General features: G+C 36.2%; 1 protein-coding gene and 1 long non-coding RNA gene across 4 annotated transcripts in view; both read right to left on the bottom strand.

Moving 5' to 3' along the window:
• Nucleotides 1-18,838, bottom strand: part of LOC135459289 (elongin BC and Polycomb repressive complex 2-associated protein-like) — a 68,211-nt gene that overhangs the window by 15,138 nt on the left and 34,235 nt on the right. The window lies entirely within an intron of this gene.
• Nucleotides 11,326-14,498, bottom strand: LOC135459290 (uncharacterized). Its single transcript, XR_010443003.1, has 3 exons — nucleotides 14,170-14,498; nucleotides 13,907-14,074; nucleotides 11,326-13,795 (listed from the first exon to the last, which is right to left on the bottom strand). It is a non-coding gene; the product is annotated as an uncharacterized LOC135459290 (long non-coding RNA).

The raw sequence follows: 18,838 nt of genomic DNA, 5'->3' as shown, positions 1-18,838 counted from the left end.
CTTCACATCTTCATAATTATCCCTATTTATTCCTTCAGCCACATGATACATTGGTTATCATTTCATGACTTATTTTCCACCCTCTTAGGCATGGGATTTTTCTTTTCAGCATAGACAAAAGAAGGCAAAACTATTCAGTATGGCTTCATATTGGACCCTGAATTTGAAAAATATCCTGACAAATATATTCTTTCCTTCCCCATCGTGACTGTAGTACCACAAGGCAGATATTCCAGCCATTAAATTTTCATTATTCAGTTTCCATTTGCACAGTTTAGGTACTGAGACTAACATGTGCATTTTGAGTAGAATATTCATGTTCTAGAAACAAAAGGAGTACTGGGTGGTCAGACCCATTTCAGCAGTTTCATGGTCTATCAGAACCTGCTTTAAAATGCTTTTAAAAATACAGGATAATACAGTATGTTTTGAAGTGTAGGGACCTGATTAGAAAATTGCCTATTTGTGGCATTGTGAGGTCCCCAAGACAAGGTGATTATATTATATATTACATTACATTACATTATATACTGAAGAAAGAGAAAGGATACATCAGAAGGCTAAACAAGAATGGTGATAAAAACTCATGACAGACTCAGAGCGTCTGACACAGCTGGCTGTGATTGGTCATTAAATTAAAACAATCACATGCTGGGTAAACAATTCTCTAAATTGTTTACATCCCAAAGCAGCAAAATGGGGAGAAGCTGAAGCTTCCTAGGAGAAGAAATCCTGGCAAAGGGATTTTTCAGAAAATATCACAGTGACATCTGTTGACATTCTTCATTATATAAAGACATATAAGTATCTATGTCATTGTACCAGGAAGCATTTATGCAGTTCAGTGGAAGTAAAGACCTGAAATAATCTTTGAATTAACCATTGTGTGTTTTGTGTTTGGATCATGAAACACAACGGTTAATTCAAACTTGCTGCTTGTTTCTGCAGAGAAGGAAAACCAAGAACACCATTGATTTTCACAAAGATGGACTGGTCCATGAAATTACAGAAAGGACTCCTTGAGCCTTATGGAGCCTTGTGAAAGAGATATAAAATGTATTGATCTTGTCAGGGAAGTGTGATTTGACTGAAGGAAATATGAAAATGTTGTCCCCACCCTCCCCCTACATGGGGCTGAAATCATGTTTCCACCAATTTTTTTTTGGAAGTTTCTGGTAATAGCAAAATGTTGATAGGGCTCAGAGGGACTATTTGTTAGCTCCATCTCACAACATTCCCTCAAGATTTTTTAAAAGATTGAACATTATGCAGAGCTTGTCTGTTCTACAAGGTTAAAAAGATGGAAATGCATAGACAAAGAGTGTCCCAAGTCTGTCCCCAGAAGGGCCAGGCTTTCTGTACTCCTCTTGCAACTATTCCATAGGTAATCCTTCATATGATATTCTTCCATAAATTTACTATTGAAAAAAAAATACTCTAGTCTAGAATAAAGTATGTCTGAGTTTCCTAGGTTTCCAGACACTCCTTTAAGGAAATATGAATTATTTGACTGCCTACTCTTTTGCTGGGTACCTTATTATTGCAGGAATATGACTAAAATAATTGACAATAAAAGTATAAGATAGAAATATTGACAATGTGATGACACACATTGTCATCATACATACATGCATATTATTTTGGGATGCCTGTAAATTACAGATAGAAGGTTAATTTCATTACATACTAGAAATATTTCAAAGAATTTCATGGCAGCAATTAGGTAGCACTGCAAATTGCAGTGGTCAAATCATGCCATAGATGAGACGGCCTATCTGACATGAAACTTTCTGAGGAAAAAAGTTATCGAGTTAATTCTGATACAAAACTGGAAATCAAAGAGCACTAGAAATTCCAGTTAATAGCAAAAACAATTAGTTCAACTGAGTATTGAACCTATGTCTCTGCAAGGTTTGTGTAATCATGGCAGTCATGCCAACACCAAACACAGCCTTTCCATAATATTTCTTTTAACTTAAAATTGCCAAAGACTAAACTTCGTTCCATAAAATTAACAATTTATTTATGTATCCTGTTTTAATTTGATCATAATAGGTATTACAAACTACAAATTACAAACTTTCTTAGAAGATTTCCTAAATTATGGTTTTAACGTACCATTTTTCAATTGTAGAACTGGGTTAGACTTTGAGCTGTAACAAAATGGCAGGCACATCGTGGTAGACAAAAGGCAAAAAAAGGAGGTGCGCAAAAACGATGTGGTGCAAAATTACTCAAGTTGTGGCAAAGAATATGGGTTGATTGTTTTTGCAATTTCTCTATGTGCCACAAGATGGCATCAATTAATTTTTAATGGACAGAGACTCTCAGCTAAAGAACTACTTTTGTAGTCCACGGGTTTGGGAAAAGTGCTAAAACGCAGAAGTTGTATGTTTTTTTCTAAGAAAATGCAAAAGCTCTCAAAATACATTCTATGTTTACAAATCTAATGGGAAGAAAAATTTTAGTTAAATAAAATGTTTGGAGAGCTCTGTATGTAAACTAATTCTCAAAATGTGAGCAGAGGAACCTGATGTTGAAATTTATCAGACTTATACTGATTCAATAACATGTACTGCCCTAGCAGATAAGTTACTAGATATGGCTAAATATTCAAAGGGAAATGTGGAGCAGAAAGGATCATTGTAACTTACTATTTTGCTCCACAGAAAGTCCATCACAATTTTCAAAAAGTGGTTTTAATTAAGGAGTTTGAATTTGGTTCCAGATTTTCTGAAGCTGTGTGTTTGGAACTCTAAACTTTGTATTAAAAAAGTTCCTCTGGTTTATCGTAACTGTATTCTTCCTTCACAATTTCTTTAAGTGGGTCTTTCTTAGCTTTCAAAGACCAGGAGCAAGAGATATAAAGGAAAGCTTTTGAAAATAACATCTGTCCCAAAGGCCATTTCTCTAAAGGGTATATTTAAAAAGCGGGAATCATCCTGTAAGCATGTAAGTAAGAAATAGCAAGAAAACAGTTAAAAGCTGAAGAAGAAGGAAGTAAATGCAAAGAAAAAAAGCAAAAGAAGTCTTGGAGGAACAGAAACTGTTTCCATTGTTTTAAATAATTGTATTCATATTTCAGAGTTTATCCAGACCTTGGGACTTGGGATTTCACTCTCATAACACCCAAGTTGTACTTTCCAAACTGTTGCAAAACATTACCAGGAACTGACTGTCCATGGCAGGTCTTTATTCAGCCTACAAATATGTAACAGAGAAACTATAATCTGTAACTGAGAAGTAAGATGCAGAATCATTACTCCCAGTCTAAAAGAGAATCCTCTAAAATTATCCTTATAAACTTTAAGGAGCATATTTTGGGGGATGGGAAGGACTGTTATTGCTAATAATGAAAGCAGACATCCGATGCCTGTTTTCAGAACAGTCTATGCCATCTCATGAATCTCCTTTAAAATTGCTAGAGCTTTTACAATGACATAATTTTAGGATGCTCTGCTTCTCTTCTCCTTATCTGTGTGGGACAGTGACTCTGGCTTTTTCATTCTGTCAACTTCGCTAATGGAGACTGAACACATCTCATATAACAGCCAGCATTTCTTTGGTGGATTAGAACTTGACGGGGCTCTTGGACTGTTACCAAATATCTGAGAGCTCTTAATTGTCTTACATCTTCTTAGACGAAACTAGGAATTACCAAGAATTGCACCATGCTCCTTATAGATGTTTTCATTGTTTACAGGTATAATTTTTCATCATTATTATCATCATCATTGTTGTCATTGTAATTGTTGTGGTTATCGTTGTTGTTGTTACTGGTAAAATTATTGTATGCCTTTGTTTAATCTCAGGTTAAGCCTACAACAGCATGAATGACTGCAAACTGGCTCCAGTTTAAGAAACCTGTAGTTTTGAACTCCAGCACCACCCCTTGCATTGGATATTACAGATTAAACACAGGAAAGACTTCAAATAATAGATATATCTGCTGCACAGTATCTCAGAAGAAGCCCTCAAAATCATTATCCTGGATAAGAGGATAAAATAGCTCATGCTGCAAAAGGGGAATATTTATGGCTGATTCTTTGGATATCTACTGAGGAAAAAAAGGCTCAGCATGAGAAGCAGGAGAAAAGAACAAAACCTAGGAGTTGACAGAAAATTCAGAAGGTTTTTGATGCCAGTAACTAACTAACTGTGTAATTTTCCCATGAACTAATGGACATACCTTCTATATTTAGACAACCTTATATACTAAATGCCTATACAGAATTACATTTATTAACTGAGTATTCAGGCACTTACAAATATCTCTGCATGAGTAAGCAAGTGTATCTCTTACAATTATTTATATCTTTGCAAACATATAACTGCAGCATCTCACCACTGGAATTTATGTTTCTTTCAGCAAGTGAAAGGGGATTCTAAGTGAAAATCAGAGCTAGAACAAGAGATGGAAATTGATGGCTGATGATGTCCTGGATTCATCTGGGAGAGAGTTAGTTTCTTCTCAGTAGCTGGTGTTTTAGTTTCAGTATGACAGTAATGTTAATTACGTACTGATGTTTTGGCTGTTGTTAAGTAGTGCTAACACTGTCTCATTATCTGCCAGTGAGGAGCTAGCTGCACATGGAGCCAGGGAGAGCAGCCAGGACAGGTGACATGAACTGGCCAAAGGGATATTCCAGTCATAAAATATCATGCCCAGTATACAAAATGGGGGAGTTACCCAGAAGAGAGGTGATATAAGGACTTGAAGAGGGCAGTTCCCTGTCTCAAAGGTCCACAGAAGGAGCTTTGCATAAGATAAGCCACCAGAAGAAATTTAAGATAAGGAATTTGCAAGAGGAACGTGCTAATTCCAGGCCTGGAGGAGGTGAGGTCTGGTTAGCACATCCTGGTTAGTGCATACAGACAAATATTCCCATTCTGGCAAGCTGTGGTAAAGGAAGTAAATGCTCATATATATATATATATATATATATATATATATATATCACCTCAAGTTGTGGGAACAGCATGGACCACTACCCCATGGATTCCCAGAACTTGTACTATATAAAGGTGGTACCCTCAGAAGAACAGCTCTGAGACCCCCAACACCAAAACCCTGGGGTGAAAAGGGACCAACAGTGGTGATTATCTTTCGCTGATCTCTCTCTCTCTTCCCTGCATCAGTTTTTTCTTAGTTTTTCAATCTCTCTAACTCAAATTCACTGTTAATTAAGACTGTATTATTGACTTCAGCACATGATCTCATTTTCTCCTTAATTCATGTAGAGGCATCTTTCACTAATCCATTCATAACACACTGATGGAGATTCAGAGATGGGCTGCACATCAGTGGGTGACGTGCAATTGTATTGTGCATTGCTTGGTGTTTGTTTTTTCTGGTGGTTTTTTGTTTGGTTGGTTTTTAATGAGCATTACTCTTATATTTTACTTTATTTCAATTTTTAAACCCTTGTTAATCTCAATTTTCTTCCCCATTCCACTGTGTGCTGCTTAGCTGCCAGCTGGGCTCAAACACACAGCAGACATTTATACCTAATTTTTGAATGGAAAACATCTCCTTCAGCTGTGCATCTGTTCTGAAATAAATCAGTGTTAAAGATTGTGTAACTGGGTTTTCTGTTTAGAAATATTTTTCCTTGATCTTTAATGGTATAGCATTTTATGACTAGCATAAGATTTAGAATAAGTAGGATAATTTATAATACAAATAAAACTATTTTTGACTAGTGGCTCACAACAATTTATTATTACTTAGATCGTGTGGTGTTCTGTACCACCAAATCTGCAATAAATATTGTGTTAGCTGGTTTATTTAACATGACAAGGACATAACAGTCAGTTTCAGTCCCAGTGGAAACAGGAAAGATAATAATATATATTTTAATCAGATCCTTGGCAGAATGCAATGCTTTTGTTCTGTATAGGCGAGTGAGATTGAGAATTTGCTATTCTGTTGGATAGAAATTCTTGTTGGATTTTGTTCTTGTCCTTCTGAAGTTGGCGAAAGTATTTCCAAAGTGTTTGGTAGAACAAGGATTGGGTTTGCGGTAATAGTAAAGTGTGACATAGATAGTATTTTGATGTACAGAGACTGCTGCTTTGAATTACAGGATCACTCATGGAGTTGGGCTTGAAAATAGGACAGACACAACATTTAACCTTTGCAGTCCATGCAATATTTTATTTAGGGATAATGTAATTATCATTCTTTCCTGTCGCAGGATAACAGTCTTCTGCTGTTGGATGAAAGCCAAGAAAGACAAACAGTTAATGAACATAAACACTGAGATGCAAATGTTTCCAAAGAGTGGACACTTGTCCTTGGGATATAACTTCATTTCAATTGTTTCTGTCAGAGAAGGTAGTTAGAAAATGAAATCATTGAACATGGCTACATCACAGTGACAATTATTTTTTACTGCTAACCAGACTATGCCTACAGGAAAGAAATACCTCCATGTACTATTTGCTGCAAAGAGAGGCTTCTCTGCTTAAAATAGCAGTAAAAGGTTCTGACACTTGACCTGAAGATAGCCTGAATGCTACCTATACATCCTATTAAGATTCCAGAGCTTGTTCTCTGTGGAATTTAACAGTTTGCTAAATATTTGTGTGTTTTCATATGATTTATAGCTGTTTCTATTGTAATGTCTCTACTGAAACCAATATCTTCATTTTATTCATAGATAAGCTGGTATTCAAGAATCTGGGCATTAGCTATAGATAATATTACTAATTGTCTTGTTTGAATTATTAAGTTTTAGAGCTGCCATAAGAGATAGCTCTTTATAGGCATATAAAGAACTGGGATAAAGAAGGCAGAAGTAGTTTGGTCTGCTGATCTGTTCCTATCAATAAAATTATTCTCCTAAAGCATATGAATAAAAAAATTGGGTATCTACCTCTCTTAGTCTTTCTACAAAAATCACTGAATCTTCATATTTTCTGTACATGTCAGTGACAATAAACTGGCATTAAACAATCCTTTAAAAGGACTGAAACAGAAAGACTTTAATACGGCTGTAAGGGAAACACACACTGCCTCACTAGGAAAAATCTGAGAAGAAGGTTTGCAAGACTGTGGAACAATCTCCCTATGGAAATGATCTTGCTTTATTTACTTCATATGATCTCTGATAAAAATATCTGTGTGAAACTAGCATTTTGGAAAATGTGCTTGCCATTTGGTTATTAATTCAGTGTGAGTTCTGCATTCTGTGGTGGGCCTAGGTTCACGTCTTTAGTATTTAAGATGTACCAATCACAATTTTAATGATAAGCAGTAAATTATAGGAACTGAAAATGGGACTTTCCTGGTTTTTACTCATTTGCATTGCATTAACTGTTCCTACTGCCAGAAATTCATGTGTAACATGAACAAAGCTTCATTTTTAAATTTTTACTTCAAATAAACCTATGCTTAATTAATGCATGTCATTCAAGTTGAAAGTACTGAAACTGTTTCTAATAGCTTTCAAAATAACTTTGCAGCCTTCTTCTTTTAGAAGTCTTATAAATTTAGAAAATTTCAGTATTTGGAAGGAAAAAACAAAATAAATGGAGGTAATATTTTCTGTTCTTATTGATGATAACTTTAAAAGACACAACAAAATTTTCAGAAATCTACTAGCCTTGATTTTTCACTTGCACTCTGACTTCTTCCATCATACTGACAGTACAAAAGCCCTTTAAAATTGAAATAACCCACTGGCTGAAGAGGTTCTTTATGTAAATGAAAATCAGGTTCAGTGAGCAGAAAGAACGCTGAGGAAAGTTAATGCTGTAGTGAAGAAATTAAAACACATTCTCCTGAAATATATGCTAATTGCATAGTGGAGAGAAAGTTCAAATGAGACCCTGAATCTCAATGCACAGAGAGTCAAACACGAACACAGGAAAGGTATTTCTGCACACGTTACTCTAAAATGGATGAGTACTTCCCTGGTTCCTGCCCACATCTATTGATTTTACAGTTGCAGACTTTTTTGTTGGTGTTTGTATTGTTTTTTTTGTTTGTTGTGGGGTTTTTGTTTGTTTGTTTGTTTGGGGGTGGTTGGTTTTTTGTGTTTTTTTGTTCCATACTTTATACGGTGATTTTTCGTTTCACAGAAGATCAAAATCTTGTTCTAAATTATGTCTGAAAAAGCTAGAACTACCATCCTAAGAGTAATCAACTCATTGAGGCACTGAGTGCATTCCTGACTGCGATAATCACATAACTGTAGCGTACCAGACAAACTAACCAAGGAAACTCATAGTAAATTCAAGATGACTTCTTTTTTCTTTTATGGAAATTCAGACCATAAAGCAAGAAGCAAGTGTTATTATTTGTCTCTGTATTCACTGACTTTTGGGTTAAAAATGCAGTTCGGGATTAACAAGAATGCATCATGAACTTTGTCAAGAGACTAAAGATTAATCAGCAAGTGTCCAAGAAAGATCCATGTGAAAACAAGCACAAATTTCAGGAATTTCTTGGGAAACTATTATAGTCAGGCAAATGACTTCATTTGTTGCAAATAAAGTCAGCTGTCTTACATCTGAATTTGAATTGTCCTTTTCACTTTAGCAGATATGTTTCAAATATTAAAAGGAAGTAATATTAGGCAGTAATTAAATATTATCAATAGCTGTTGGAGAAACCAGGAATACTACAAAACTCAGTAATCCTGATGTAAGTCAAAACAATCAGTATTTATTAACATGCTTGGTTTGTTTTGGCTTGGTGTTTTTTCTTTTATAAGAGCATGAAAATATAACATCAACCTCTATAAAGTCTCTGGAAACAGACAGAAAAGCCTTGCTGAACTATGGTTTGGCAAGTCTTGGCTTTTCAGATAAGTGAAAATTGTTAATGGAAGTTTGATTTCTGCTATGTGATTTAGCTGCTTGTATTCAAATACATGTGTGATTGGCAGAAGGTTTATCTAGGATCATAGCACAGACATTCAGAATGGTTTATTTAGGAAAAAATGCAAATCATTTAAAAAAGTAATTGTACAATATCTTCCTAGCAATAGCATTTGGTATTTCTGGAAAAGCCTTGGACTCTGCTCTCTGCTTGTGAAAAGAAATTATAGAAAGAATTCTTCTGGAGGCTTATGGTATGCTTTTCCAACAGGCAACAAATTTTATTTCTAATTTGTTTTTATCATCTCCTTGGTGAAGTTAAGCATGTGATAAGCTACACATTATTTGCCAGGAGTTACATCCTTGCAGTTGAAAATGAAATTTGGCTGTATGAAAATAGTAATTTAGCAAAATAAGACTGTAATAAAAGGAGTGTTACAGTATTACAACTGTATTACAATTTCTTATCTTACAGAAATACTACCTTTACATACACTTGTACAGAAAGATTACTTAAGGTTAATAAGCAGTTCAAAGAAAAATGTCACCTTAATCACCAGAAACTTCCCTGATCAGACAGGTGCTTTAAAAAGTAATGCAACATAATATAAAGTATTGGTTTATGTGGTGTTTTGAGGGAGCTTGTAAATCCCTACTGCCAGACCTGGCTGACACTAAAAAACTGGAACTCTCACCCAGGAAAGGAGAGACCAGACAAACTGAGTTCATTGACTGAGCAACCAGGTGAACTTGAAAATGAAGCTCTGTGCTATGCAATACATTTGTTGATGTGATACTGAAATCCACATTTGTGTAAGAACATACTCTTGTGATTCTATATCTTCATTGTGAACTCTATGATACTTACTGAACTGGGAAGAAAACCTCTCTCAGTAATTCAGGAATGAGAATATTGTATTTCACTCCCAATTTGAATCAAGCAGACTACAAATGAAGTTAGTTATAAAACTGTAATTGTCCCGTCAGTGACAGGTGAAAGTGACGATCTTAGTATTTCTCCTTTCAAGTTCATTAAGATTTAACACAGTGAAGATTTAACACAGTGAATGACAACATACTCATTAAGAAACAGAGGAGTTTGGCAGATTTAATCCAAAGACAAGAGTTTGCAGCCATTAAGATTTTTGTAGAAAATGCAGCAACCCAAATCCCCAGAGAAACCTTATACTGAGATTTGCTCTCTCTGCTGGGTTATTAACAAATGTATGAGGCTGGTGCAAATGAGTCATGCAAGCTGCAGTAGATTTCTTTTTTCTTAAATGTCTCATTACAGTATGTGTCAATATGGCAATGTTGCAACTGCTAGGCTATAGAGATATAAGCAGACAGTAACATCTGAATTTCAGCAGTAACTTTTAAATCTCTAAAGGTTAATCAGTGTTTTCCACACAGAAATCAAATAGAATCTGAAAAACATGTTTTATTGCAATGTAAAATGTTTCATTATGCAAAACTCAATATCCAGAAGATGATTGTTCAAACAGAACAATGTCCATTTTTTAGTTTCTCCAGGATGAATATTAAAAAAATATGTTGTGATTGCCCGCAAAACACTCACTTTACTCAAACTGAACTTTCTTTGAGATGTCTGCATTTTAAAAAGGATGGCATTTTGTTCACACAATTTATAAATCTTTAAATAATCTTTTCAACATCAAGTAAAACTGAAACACAACTCTTTCAAAGAATGGTTTTAGCATCATCTGAGAAGGGGACATAGGTAGGAAATATATGGAATGAAACATGTAACACCTACTTGTATCAGGAAGGTTAAGCCACAGAATTTTCTTAAAATGTCAATGTCATACAAAACAGTCATAGAGAGTCTGCTGCACTGTGGAGCACTACATGATACTATACATCAAGAGCTATTTTTTTTTTTTAATCTGGAGGATAGATTAGGCTATGACTAACTTTACAAATATCAAGAAGAAAAAATAATTTTGTTATGCTGGCTGGAACAGTATACCACATATATTTAACATATTTTCTTAAACCTCTGAAGAACCATGAGAATCGCAAGGGATCGAAACATGACTCTCTCCAATTCTTATTTATATATACATAACTACATTTTACAGATTTTTCTGATAGAGCATTTAGGATAAATTTAAACATAAAACATTAATTAGCAGTTTTTGTGGAGGCGTGAGAGTACTGCAGAAATAATCGGAATCTGGAAATTACAGAAAATCCTAAATTCTAAAAATTTACTTGTCAGTTCAAAAAATTTGAAAGCACTGGAACTGTAACTAAAAACATGAGAATTCAAATGTAAATAATGGTTAAATTGTGTCAATTTTAATATTTGAAAAGTACAATTCCACTCATGGAGGAAAGAAAGAAGTAGGAACTGGAGGAAAATTTTTCCATATATACATTATTTATTAAGATCAATTTAATAAACGCTACAAGTAAAACTAATAATTAGCTGAGAATTATTGCATTTTGAATTCTCTTTCCAGTGCAGCTATTTTTACCACAATAAATCCAAGGAAAAGAAAAGTACTATGACTTTAAATTAATTTATGCTGAGCACAGTGGGTACCAGAGTCAATTCATGTTGCCATGACAACAGACACTGAAAATTTAAACATCCAGTGACAGGCTGAGTTCCCTGTAAAGACGCTGCTCTGCATAAAAATGATATACTTGTAAAACATTAAACAGATCTACATACAATCTGTTTATGTTAAGCAGACAACTTGATTATAGCTTTTAAAGAACATAACTATTTAGGCACTAAGTTTATTACTTCAGTTTAAATTTCTCTGAGATTTAAAGAGTAACCTGAAGACCAATAAGTAAAAAGATGAAGTAGCCAATTAAGAGGGACTCTTGAAGGAAGATTCCTTTTTATTTTTTTTAGGAATGCAATTGCATTATCTATCATATATATTTGAGTAAATTGCCTCTGCAAATACATCATCCCTCCACACAAAATTAAGGCAGTAGGTTGTTCTTTGCATATTCTTTACCAGAAAGCATTTGAAAGCCTCATAATGCATAAATATTTCTCAGAAAGTTCTTTAACAACTTACAGAATTACTGGATTTGAGAATGAATATGTTGTGCTTGCACTCAGCAAATTTTTTATAAACCAGTGTCATGTATTGTAAATGCAGAAGAATTTGTTGCACCCAGGAAAAAATGTTTCAAGTCATAAACATAAATCAAGTGCTGGGAAAAGCATTTTATTGTCAACTGGTCAAACTATCCAAAAAAAGATACAGAAGATGTAGACCAGGAGTGAAACTACCCACCCCCCCCCATGATTTATACTCTGAGAAATCACAATTTAGCTCTACATGGAGCAGAAAACACTGCTTTAGATCTGTTGAGCAGAATTCCTTTCACAACAACATACTTTAATGGCTGTCATCAGTTTTTTAAAAATAACTAATTGGCAATAATTCTAAGAAGATTTAATTAACTATTCCTACTTCATGGTGTATTTAATTTATACATTGACGACATGAAAACCATTGTCAAGGTTTATTTCTAAGTTTAATTTCCTGCTTAGTATTCCTCAAATTACTCTCCTTATCTCCTGACACTCCCAGTCTTCTACCGTCTGTGAGACTGCACAGGAAGTTCAGACGATTGAAAAATCCATCCTGGAGAATTCCAAACAGTTACAAAAACAATGATATTATCTTTGTCAATATTGGCTTGTTAATATGTTCACAAATGGACCCCTTGAATGCCACCTTAGTCATTGCTGAAGCACAACGTCTGTATGAACACTGGCAGTCACTGTTGACCCTCAGTGCACTACCAGATTCTGCAACCTCCTTCCACCCATCCATCCCCTCTCTGGGTTTGTGCATTTGTGCTCATGACTGCTCCGACAAAGCACAGTTGTGCTTCCAAGTTGCTGAGCACAGCTGCAGAGCAGAAAGTGTGAGAAGCCCCATGGGACACTCTCTGCTTCTCCTGGGAACCGCATAATGTTCTGGATAAAGTCTGGCTTGAGCTCTCCTGCAGGTAACCCTGTGATCTTGTGTCTGGTCATGCATGTCCCTGCACTCAGCTGTGACCCATCCTGGACTGACATCATTATCCTCGTGTAGTGGTCCTGCTGGGTGCCCCTGGCTGCTGCCACTGCTCCCTGCTGTCCCCTATCCCCCAACACTGTGGGGCTGCATCCTGTCTTCCTGCCTGCTCCACTGCCACCCCCAGCTTCAGCAGCACCCTCCTGTCTCACTTGCTAAACTGCTGATCTGAGTTTAAACTGGGGAAATTTCCTGCCTTGTTTAAAGCAGGAAACACTATTGTTTATTTACACAGGATTTTGTAGCTGCATAAGGAAGAAATGAAACATGAACAAAACAATTGCACAGTTACTAGATCCAGTTATCCAGCTGCATCATATACATGCCAGGACATGCTTAGCCCAAGTGCCTTCCTAATGCCCATGAAGGACTCCAGGTGCTGTGCCCAGTAGCAGCACGGCTACACCCACACCTCCGAAATTACAAACCCAGAATAAGTGGCCTTCCCAGCTGTAAAAGAGATTTGGATCTTGAAACCTCTTTCACCAGTCAGTCAACTATTTATCTTCTTCCCTGCACAATGTAGAGAACATTTTTGAGGCAAGGCCTTTTCTTTTACTTTACCATGCTACTGTTGATACAATATGGTGGGTGTTTTTCAATAATTAGTCCCTACTTACGCATCCAGGATGAGTGAGTAACTGCTTACCTCTTTTCAGGGCTTTCAGTAGACAGCCCCTTAAAAGAGAGCTTCTCACAGAGAGCAGCGTTGTGTGTTTGCAGTGATCTTTTGTGAATGCATTGAAAAGATGAGAAAATGGGAACATTTCGCCAGGAAAACAGGGCAGCTCTGGGCAGAAGCCAAAAGTAAGGCAGCAAATTGCCTAGAGTAGAAAAACATCTGGCATCCTTCAGTGTGCCTGCTGACGTGGAGATCAAGACTGGTAGAGTGCCTGGGGGAACATGAAAGGCAAAGTAGAGCAACCCTTCACAGAAACAGATGGTCTAATTGTGTTCTAGGAAATAGACCAGAAACAGTAGTGGAAATAGCCTCCATTTCCTACCATTCTATTCAGCAGTTCCTTCTCCTTTGTCTTCTGTCTTCTGTCTTCCTTCCATGACCACTGTAGGTGACCTCTGTCCACTCTGACCCATCTCCAGAAATTAAATGCTATATTTGGCACCACTGAGAAGCCTCCAGATAAGGACACATCTTCATCACCTCTAACATGCTGCAGAGAGGAAATTGACAGCACAGAATATTCCAGCCTAATCTTACCAAACAATTGTCTTGTTTCCCACAAAATGAAAGATTAACTTTACAAACCATTGATGCATCTGTTTTGCCCAGGGCATGGATGAGTGGCTCTGCTGGACCTGAGTGCTCTTACAGCCCTAACTAGGAGCAAAGGGCACCATGGGCAGCCCTGGGCTTTGGGCACGCCCCCCAGGAATGGGGACACCTGTGGAGAGGCCCAGGTCAGTGGGGCCCATTGATCAGCAGGGCAGGGCTGTGGGGAGCCAGACAAGGTCCTTGCGGCAGCATTGCTGGGGCAGAGTTTGTCAGTTCTGAGACTGAGATGGAGTCCTGGGCTGAGGACAGGTGACAAGAGCCTCAAGGGGGCCAGGCAGGGACAGTCAGGGCTTTCAGTGCCCATGGTGATGACTTAAGTTTTTAGGCTTTTATGTTTTTTCAGATCCTGTATTGCATTAGTGTATAACTCTGAACTCCATCTAGAGTATTAGCAAGCTCTCTTCATTTTTGTCAGATATAACAATCCTTCCAGACCTGAGAACCAATGACACCTTCTGCCTCAGGCCCTGGAAAGTATAAACAAAAGTGCATCCGGTGGAAAGCAAACCAGGAGAATATGACTTCATTACCTGAAGCTCTAATTGGACAATTAACCTCTGATATGCAAAGAGACCAAACTTGTATCTGTTCGAGCAGCTCACAACTGTCATCCATCTGGGGTATAGCCTCTGAGAGGATTTTGCACTGCCCAAAGTATATCTATTGAAGGCCTTTAATAAATATCTTCTTTTTTCTTTTAACTCTGTTTAGCCTCTGTTCTAGGTAGCCACTCAGGCATTCTGAGGCATCAGTGGCATAAGTGACTCATATAGCCTGTCGTAGCAGAGGAAAATGTTCAGCCATTATCATTGCTGTTACCTCCTTGCAAGGAAAAGCAAGGCTGGTCAATGAATTTTACATCAGCTTTTGCTTATATTTAAATAGAACTGTTTTTTCATTACCCTTTCAAATATACTTAAGGAAAATTTTTGTAATTCAAGTTATAATGTCCTCAGGAAAAAAAAAATCCGGCTTCTCCTTCTCTAGAGGTACAACAGCTGATAAATATGAAGTTTTGTTTTCATATAGGTCATGACTGAAATTTCTTTCAGGGTTTGCTGTGCCAAAAATCTAGGCTCCCAATGCTTTCTATTTTTTAATTACACTACAAACTTTGCTATATAACTTTCTAGATAGTGTAGGTGATTTCATTTTCTCTAGCAAGCTCACACTTTTCTGTGTCTTAAAAAAATTAGCTAAGTCAATAAATTAACGTAGAAATTCTTCTTTTGCTTTCAGATTATGAACAAGACTGCCTTTTGCTATGAGAGTAACTTATGACATGAAATATCTCACAATAACATTAGATGGCACACAAAGAACAGCAGGGATGAATTTTTAATGAGATGAAGAGATGAGTTGAGTAATGTGGTAATGAAAATTGCATCTCAGAAATGAAACATCCAAACACCTATCAGCTGTTCTTGCTGTATATTTTCAAGGCTTATTTAGGAACAATAATGCAAATAAGTCTTCTCTTATAATAAGTTCATTAATTTTTAAGACTGTAAGAGATTTTGAGGCCCTTCCGGCTGTTTTAATCACCAAATTTTTTTAATACTTCTAGTTCAAATTCTGCTGGAATTGCTGAGTAAACCACAAAGCTTTAATTGATAAAACTGGGAAGTGGATTAGGGTAGTGGTGATGGTCTTATATATTTAAGATTCTTCAGCATAAATCAGCACAAGCACATGAATTCAAGTCATTATAAAATTAGCTCCATCACTTTCAAGTGGTATGCATTTTTTTCTTCTGACATCCTAAGAGTTTCATATTTTCTGCCATATAAGAAAGAAACAAGTCCTTGGGATCACTAAGAGATGAAACAGCTTTGGTGATTCACCCTAGCTCAAGAATGAGTGTGCACAAACATAATAAAAAAAGTATTTACTCAGTACAGATTTGGAGATCTACTTAACAGCAACAGAAGTATACCACTCAAGGCAGGCCTGCATCAAATAATAATAGCACTGCCTATTTTTTTCCCCTTTCCTATGACTGAAAGCAATGTGCATTATTTATTAAATACTTCTTCTCTACAGAAATGCAGCCACTTCAGGGACATACTTGTAATTATGTCTTTTGCAATATTTTGAGAAGTAAAGGCATTTTCAGTGGAATGAAAAGCAAATAGTACAAAAGATGGCAATAGCTTTAGAATAGATAAAGATATTTTCACAATATTTTTAAATTGTTTTAATAGATGGTGTGTTTTTCTGAGAGTAAAGTGATGTATTTTCTCAAAATCAAATGTAAACTACAGTAAGGAAGATTTTGGAGAAGCATTTCCATTTTTATAGACAATCAAAGATCATATCTCTTTATTTTACTGTTTTGCTTGATGCTACCCTGGCAGCACTGCAGACATCTATAGAAGAATCTGAGACAGAATTCTGAAATTATTTTATTAAGACATGGAAGATGGCATCAAAAATTCACTTTCAAATTTTGTTATCTTTGAACTAAAATACCTCATCAACAGAGACTTCCTTTGTGGTCATGTCTTACACTATATACAGTGCTGCACTTTAACCTATGACTACGAGCAAATGCCTAAGATAAAGGCATTTCTTAATCAGCCTGAAACTTGCAATTAAGACAAGAATGATACTCCCTCCCCCACTTTTCCCAAGGCTTTATCCACAGCATCTGAGGTACTCCCAGCGCTTGCAGGTGGCATATTTTTTTCTAGGATGTTGTTAAAACCAGCTAGTGGCATAGACTGTTGCCACAGGATAATTCAAAGTACTTCTGAGCAGTGTTTGTTAAATGTCAGGATGCTGATGTCGAAGTGCAGAGACTGATGGCATTATAATGTTCAACTGAATTTTTGGATCACTAAGATGAAGAATGCATGTCACTACTGAAATGGTGAATGAGCATTTACTATAGGGAACCATGCAGAACTTAACACTCATACTGTTGTATGAGTACACAGAACTTTGTAATATGTCCTTGTCATTTTGGAAGCTTGTCTCTTTGTGAAAATTTAGGGCCTCTTCTGATTTTCTAAAATGTATTTCTGTTCTACTATAAACTTTGATAGGGTGCTAAAACTGAAATAAATGGTATGAACAAATCAACAGACATTAAATGAGTAAGCAGTGGTAGTCAGTCCTCAAAAAATCCTGACTTGTCCAATATGCACCTGACAATGAATGTTCATCCACTCTGTTTGTCTACTTAGGCATGCATGTATGTACAACAGAGCAGGCAGAAAAACAGTGTTAAACAAAACAAACTAAACCAACATCTATTACTTTATCAGAGAGTGGCAGCATTTCAAGTACAGATCTTGAAGTTCTCTGCTACAGTGATAAATGTCACTGGCATAAAACGTTTGTCAATTTTATTAGTTTATGCAGAGGTAATGCATTCCAGAGGAAAGAGTTTGGCTGGTATACTGGAGAAGTATACTAAATAGCGTCCAAAGTGTTTTTGATGGAGAGGACATCAGAAGCATATTTAAAAGGCACTAAGGCTTCTACCATTTGAGCTAATATGATATAGTAACATAACAGTGATCCTTATAGAGTGGACAGGATCTGTGTTATAGAGACATAGTGAAAAATTTTGCTCATGAGATAGAAAATACTAAATGCAAGTTTTGCATGTGCAAGAATGAATGAATAAAACAGAACTGAGACTAGAAATCTTCCAAAATCACTGTTAATTTATTGTGACTGTATTAAAAACCAACTTTATAATCTAGATTTTTTTTGATTTTTACTTGTCAGAGTGGAAGGAGATACTAGTTGAAGATACCCTCAGCGTGCCATGTGTAATGGGAATGCAGCAATTTTGAGCTGTCCACATGTTAGCTTGTCAAAAGAAGAATTAAGTAGAAAACAAGGTCTAGAACACAAATTTTTCATTTCCCCTCCACAAAAAATGTTGAAGGCAGTTCTCCTAGCTAAGCTAAATTTTTTAATAGCTTACCCAGAAAGAAAACTTGAGGTGATTAAGTTGAAAACTAACTCCAAGCATTATGGAAGCGTTTAGCAAGTTATATGTATTAATGCTAATTCAGATAGATCTCTAGAAGCTTCAGCTACAACTAGACATTAGAATAAAATTCCACTGTAGGTTCAGATCTTTTCAGATACATGTCAGAATGACAATATTGAGTCTTAAAACAGAAATACAAAATGCCAGAAGAAATGTAGCGGTGAAGATAGATACAGACATAGAAGTCTCAAAGGCTTTTTTCCATATTAGACATCCCAAAGATATGCCACAACATATATCATCCTTGTATTGATGAACCACCTCTCCAGGCTGCAAGATAATTCACTTTCCATACTTTATTATCAGTAAGGAACTGAGGTGTTCAGAGTTAGATGTGAATAAGGTTTCAAGCTGGAGCTTAATGTCCTGACTCAAGGCCAAATTGTGCTAGCGTTCATATTCAGGGATATAAATCTGATAAGTACTTCTCAGACGGAATCAATTAAAAATTATAACCATTTGAAACAATGGAAATGTCACAGTATCTGCCAATTCTGCTGCATTGTATCCCTACACTTGGAACAGCTCCAAAATTAAAAGCTCATGGACAGAACTTTGGCTCCAACTCAGCAAAACACAGCAAGAACATACTTCTTAACCATGACCTGATCCTGGAAATGAGGTTCTGACAAA

Source organism: Zonotrichia leucophrys, chromosome Z (genome assembly GCF_028769735.1).
Source record: "Zonotrichia leucophrys gambelii isolate GWCS_2022_RI chromosome Z, RI_Zleu_2.0, whole genome shotgun sequence".
NCBI classification, from domain to species: Eukaryota; Metazoa; Chordata; class Aves; order Passeriformes; family Passerellidae; genus Zonotrichia; species Zonotrichia leucophrys.
Note: the sequence above shows the minus strand (reverse complement) of the source record. Positions and strands in the feature narration are given on the sequence as shown.